This window comes from Pollachius pollachius, assembly GCF_949987615.1.
Source record: "Pollachius pollachius genome assembly, chromosome: 9".
In the NCBI taxonomy this organism is placed as follows: domain Eukaryota; kingdom Metazoa; phylum Chordata; class Actinopteri; order Gadiformes; family Gadidae; genus Pollachius; species Pollachius pollachius.
Window position 1 is genome coordinate 4,525,323 of NC_136942.1, and position 6,591 is coordinate 4,531,913.

The window sequence follows — 6,591 nt, forward strand, 5'->3', positions numbered from 1 at the left end:
AGCAGTGACTTTAATACTTTTTCTGAGACGTCGCCAATGGTTTGTTTCCGTGTCACGCTCGCGCCTACGAGGAGCCATGTCTTCCCTCGACTGGGGGATGTCACACACTTGTATTAGTGGGTCAGTGCTATAAACACAAGAGAGCACAGACTTTCTGTGTAATCACCACCATATTCCCCCTCGGCTTGCATGCAAGCACAACCACTCTGCATCACGTTACTTCCACAAATGGTGCACTTGAATAAAGCACTGTACTTATGTTTAAGTGCTATGGCTTTTTTTTTGTCGCCTTCTGGTTGTTGTGGAACGTGAGTGTCCATTGTTGACATTTAATTCTTTATTATCTTGGTTTCAGGATCGTGATAAGGTGCGGAAGCAATTTCGATTTCTTCGGATGAAAGGTGATAACGAGTAGGGCGGCGCACGTTGCGGCGACATGTTTCACTTCAATAAAGCTTCGGGAAAAAAAAAAACATGGCTTTGGAGCTTGGCTCCCGCCGCAAGTTCTGATATCCCCTCGCTAGAGTGCTGCTAGCATTAAGCCAGACCACCGCCACCGCTCCACATTATCGCAGCCTTGATGAGACCACAGCCAGTGGGACAATTCCATAGCACTGCCCGCTGTCCGGGGAGTTACCCCAGACCCAATTAGCCGATAATGACAATGGTCTGTTTAAATCAGTTAGCCGACTGTGCTTACTATAGCCGTACTGTGCTACAGTGCTACCGAACAAAGGGCCCTTATGACCAGCATTTTGCAGCGGTGGCAGTAGGACCCATTTACTGCCTAACCGAGAAAGAAAATAAGAGGGGAAAACCCCATTTACTGAACGGTTTATTGGAAAAGGAAAAAAGATCCTTCTGTGACTTTATTTAAGTACTTTGCCCCGAGTATAAACGTCTGTCATTAGTTGTAATTGTTCAATCACTTATCATCTTAACTGATTTAATTATAACTGTCATTTCCTGTCAATGTCCTTTCCCCTCCCCCCATGCTTTAGTAATTTAAAGCAGAAAAAACAATCCCTACTTTGGTAGCCAAGACGTTTCATCTTTTCCTTTTCATTTCATAACAAGCAGCCCTGAGATAAGCGAGAGTGAACTGAAACCAGCTGTTTAGCGTGCCAACACCACACGATCCAGTCCAGAGTGTTGTGGGGGAGAGGAACGCATACGTGGACCCTTATTGGGAGAGAGGGTCTGCTGTTGGGGAGGGGGGGAAGTTGAGGCGCTGGTGGTGGTGTCAGTTAAGCAGCAGTTGAGACTTTCATAAAGAGTCTGTGAGAGAAAGCAGTGTGGTGGAGGGGTTCAAGGGTCGCGATGATCTCACTCCTGTCCAGAGCAAGCGAGGTCAGCGTTTGCTTTCCAAATATTGTCTTTTATATGAACCGCTGACTGTCCCTTGCAGTTAATGTATACGATCTTAGGCGCCCACGTCACTGTGAGTTAACTTTGGTTACAAACAAGACGGGCTACTTACAACAGGATTTTGTACGACAACACAATCTGCTCATTACCTACAATCTGAAAGTCAGAATAACGAGCTGCTTCTGACAAACACACACGTAGTGACTGATCTGGATCCAGTTTTGGCGACAGGAAGGAAACGCGAGCGACGACGACATCTGTTGAGAAGCATGCCTTTAATGGTGTCACGTCCTGGAGTGGAAAAGATAAATAAAACCTTATTCATACCCACCGTGTCGGTACTGCTGGTGTACGGCAAATACGATGTCAAGGTGGCCCTGGCACACGGGTTATATGGCAATTTATCGCGAGGTGACCTTTCTGGTTCGCCCACATATCAAAACTTGTACGAGAACTTCTTTAAGTGATAGGATGCGGTAATGAGGAGTTGAACATATTTAGAATCCCCCGTTTCCCTAATCTGTGAGACTCAGTGACCCTATCTGTGAATCCCTTGTCGCCATTCATGTGCTCTGTTTTCTCCGGGGACATCTGTACGTGTTTGGGGGGGGGGTTAGATAATAGTAATGATATGAAAAGATGCATGAGAAATGAGGGATAAACAGCTAAGCTGGAGTCTTCATGAAAACAGATAGGTCAAAGCAGGTAAAGATAACATCGTTGAGAACATCTGAAAAAAACCTCACACAATTTGTTTTTCTCTTTTTAAGAAAATAAAGGCCCTTTCCTCAGTGAAACAGGAATCATGGAATAAAGACATTATTATGTCTGAAAATATTATTAAGCTACTCAAACAGACAATAATTCATCAAACATCAACAAAAACAATATTTTTCAGTGGACTACAGGACTACTAACGGACTACAGATATTATAACTTAAGGGTACTTAAGACTTAAGGGTACATTAATTCACTTTAATTAATGCTGATACACACATTAATATATAGCATTATAGTGATGGATACAGAAGTTCTTTTTCTGTGTACTGAATTATTAGAATCGGTTCAGCAAAACAATTTGCTGAAAAGATTTAGCACACAGAGTTGGGTGTTGAGGTATTATCATCATTAGCTATAAATTGACACAGCTGAGGCTGCAGGTGAGTCTCAGGAAGTGAGACCCTGGTTAGAGCGTCTCTGGAGTCGGCTCTCTGCAGGTGAGACTCCGAGTTTGTTGGAGTAAAACAGAGGACGCACGGTTTTTGTTGAAACTTCCATGAGAGAACTTTTGGGTTGTCACACTGTACACTGGGGAACTGAACGACGGGAATCAAAGCACGGGCTGGTCACCTGGAGACGAGTAGCCGGAGCGGCGTTTCACAGAGAGAGCTGTTCGCCTGTGGCTGTGGACCTGCGGTGGGTACCTCACACCTAGCCCCCACGATAGGTAAGATTGCACTAAGTAGGGACAAACTTTAGGTTACGGGCTGTCCACCCAGATAAATAGATAAAATGTGTGTGTGTGTGTTTGGCATAAATTGAACCTAATTGGTTCAGACCTCCATTATTTTTTTCTCAGGGCATTTTTATTATGAACGTATTATACATGCATCTGGAATTTGCAGACTTTCCAGACGTCAATGAGCAAGGCAGAATGTATTCGGGCTGCGGCAGTCCACCACATAATTTGAACAACCTTGGGGTCCATCCGTCAAGCAGGCCAGGTCAAAGGTCACGGTTCATAGGTCATGCCACAATGGATTCTGCAACAGTAAATAATTTCTCATCTAATGAAAGCCTGATCTGGCCCAGTTTTTTTAAAAAACATAATCTGGATCAAATTGATCCGGATTTGGAAATCCCATGTTCTGCTATCCAGGATCCCCTGATCCATCTTACTTTTATGCCAGTTTTTAAAGGAAAATTGGATTGGATCACTGTGATCCAAATACCAAGTTTCAGGATAACCAACTGAATCCACCCTTCCGATGGGATCAGGATAATCCTGTTTTTTGGATCAAATAGATCCCAAACCGAGTTCAACATTTTTACTAACCCAAAGGGCAGGTTTGATCAAGATCAAATGTCAGATCGGATAACATGATCTGATGTTAGCTCTGATTCCCTCTTTTGCTTTGAAAAATCCATTTCCAAGACTCGATCCAATCCTTGATCCGAAATCCCACAGGATTACTTTTGAAAAACTGGTCCCTGAGGGTAACAAAGACAAGCTGCCAGTTCAGGATATGAGGATCGTGGTGAACAAGTTAAATCTGGAATCACTGGAAACAGCATATGAATTTTATCAAATCGCACCAAAGGTTCAATTTGAATGGATCTTTCCACAGTTCTCTGCTTATTTAGTGTAATACCTCAAATGAACTGTTTGAGTCCTGTGTTTTAAAAAGAGCCACCCTGATAAGAAATATTGACCATTGCAGATCAGGTGTGGTGGAAAAAGTGCAGAAAATGAAAACAGATATATATTTTTTTGATGTTATAACAAAGAAGTACTGTTGATCACAGAGAGAAAATGATGACCAAACTCTCTGCCCCCCCCCCCGCAAGGGTCACAACATATCAACGATATTGGCAGCAGTGACTCAATGTGGAAAAACTATAAAAAGGATGTTACACGCGCGCACACACGCACGCACACACTTTCGCAATCAAAGAGCGAGGAAAGAAAAAGAAAGGAGCAGGAGGGAGAGGAAAAAAGATTAGCAAGAAACACAACCACAATCAGAGAAAGAGGAAAGAAAGGGGAACGAAGCTAGAACGAAAGAAACAGACTTCAATAATGAAAAAAGAAACAACAAAAGAGACACAAAGAAAGAACGAACAAACCATGTCATGCTACATACACAGTCAACCCCTTTTACTCGTTTCTTTTAACATAATTTCATGTTGCGTTATTTGACTTCATCTACCTGTCGGTCCTTGTGGCACATACCTCAACTGTTGCGGACCTCCATGTCTCCTCCCCTATTCCCTCTGGGATTGGAGGGTTGTTCCATGCTCTTTCCTAGAGCTCAGGGTCAGGAGAGGTCGTCATATAGGGGCCTGCATGGTGTCCTCTGGGACACTTACACTTGACGCAGCCGACAAAACGGGGTTCAGTCAGTTTGCCAGGTGTGTTTAAGCTCTTGTCCAAATTGCTGTTCTTAGTGAGTCACTTACTTGCGGTTTTGGTCTGTGATTCTGCATAACTAACTGAGTAACTGACCAACTAACTGACTAACTAGCTTGCTCACTAACTAACTAAGCACCATACTCACTAACGCATTGACTAACTAGCTAGCTAACTAACTAACTGGAGTGTGTGTGGTTGGCGGCTGGTTTAACCTGTGGTGCATTGTTTGCACAATTGATTGTTGATTGTACAATGCGCCACAGGTGTGCATCATCACCCAACCCAAAAGTCTCATCAGTGAGGCTCAGGCAAGGTGGGGTCGTTTAAACCACCCATCGTCCACACACACACTCCAAGCTAACTAAAAACAAACCCACTCAAGATGCACGCACGCACGCACACACGCGCACACGCACACACACACACACTGACCTCTATTTTGAACACCTGTAAATGTTAACGTTACACATGTTTTCCCAGTGAGTATGAATGGGGTCTGTGTTGTAGCAGGGTGTGGATCCTCACCCAGGGAGAGTCATGGCTAGCTACACACTGCACAAGCTGCTACTGTTAGCAACATGGCACAGTATTAAAGAGTAACTGCACAAAATCACCACTGTTTGTGTATTGCTGACACGTTATATTGCTTTAGTTTTGGGCTAATGAACAGCCTTGGACAGAAGTGACAGACGTACTCCTTAAAGGTGAATGAAGTGGTGTTAAGCAGAATGGATTGGGCAGAAATGGATTATACTAATCGTAGGAATTTTGTAATTAGTGTATACAGCCATGTTTCTACAATAGCCCAGAACAGACAAGTGAATGCATTTTAAATGTTGAATCATAATTGCTTTCTTATTGCTCAACTTTTAACTTTAAGCCTTAAGTTTTACAGACTAAAGACCCGAATACTATTTATGAATCTATAAATTAACCTCATCACATGGCGCTTGGCTACTCAATGCTGTGGTAGACGATGTCGTACACATTGGACCTAATTACTGGCATCTTAACGGCCGGTACAGGCTGCTGTAGCACCTCCGACCTACGTCATTAGAAAGGGAAAGGTTAGGGGGCTGTTCAGTTGATTGCAATCTACAACTTCACCGCAAGATGCAACACAATCATACATTTGGCTACAAAAACAAAAACAGCAAAGGTTTCAGTTGATAGGCAGGACAACATAATACATTGTGCATTTTAAAGTTTAAAAGACAATTTCCTTGATGGACAATGAATTTGTTTTTCATTGAATGGTGTCTGACCAGGTCTAACATACTATAATCTGTAATATGATGTAACATATCCTAATCCAACATAATCCAATCTGGTCTAACATAATCTGATCTAGTCTAAAATAATCTGATCTGATATAATATAATCCGTTTTTACATAATATAATCTTTGCTTTACTAACATGTGTATAATCTGATAGAATCTAACAATCTAATTTTCTTTGTTCTCATTGAATGTAATCTATACTACTCGATTGGAAAACATAGATTTGGTCTTTTAAACTCTTAAGGGTTGAGTGCTGAAGATGCAAATACAACTCACAGCTCTCAGCATGTCTTTATGGCTGTGGTGACATCCCAGATAGAACGAAGGCAGTGATTTTGAAAAAGTACATCTGACTCACTATGCTCCTCTTTTAGAAAATCTTTTTGTAAATAATAAAAATAAAAAACCCTTAAAGGTTTCAAATGGTAGCTGTCTACAGCTCTGGTTCCCTACTGTGCCCTCCATCATGTGAGCGTTATGGAGGAAGCAAAAGGCACAGTATGTAGTAGAAAAAGCCGATAAGAAACTCATGACTGGCGCTTCGGCACCGAGTTGAGCTGAAATGTCAGTCATTCAGGCTCAGAGCGGCAAATTTCATCACTGTCATCGTTCTGTGTCCCGTGGCGCCGCGGAGAGGGAGACAGAGGGAGCCCCTGATGGGTAAATTACACACCAATCACTCCCACCGCTAATTTCTACTTTGAATAAATATGTTTGATCAGACCAGAAAATTATAATGCTTTTGTCCTCCCGAAGCACAGTGCGTTGAATGGATAGCCAAAGAGGACGTCCCCGCTCTCGCCATGGTC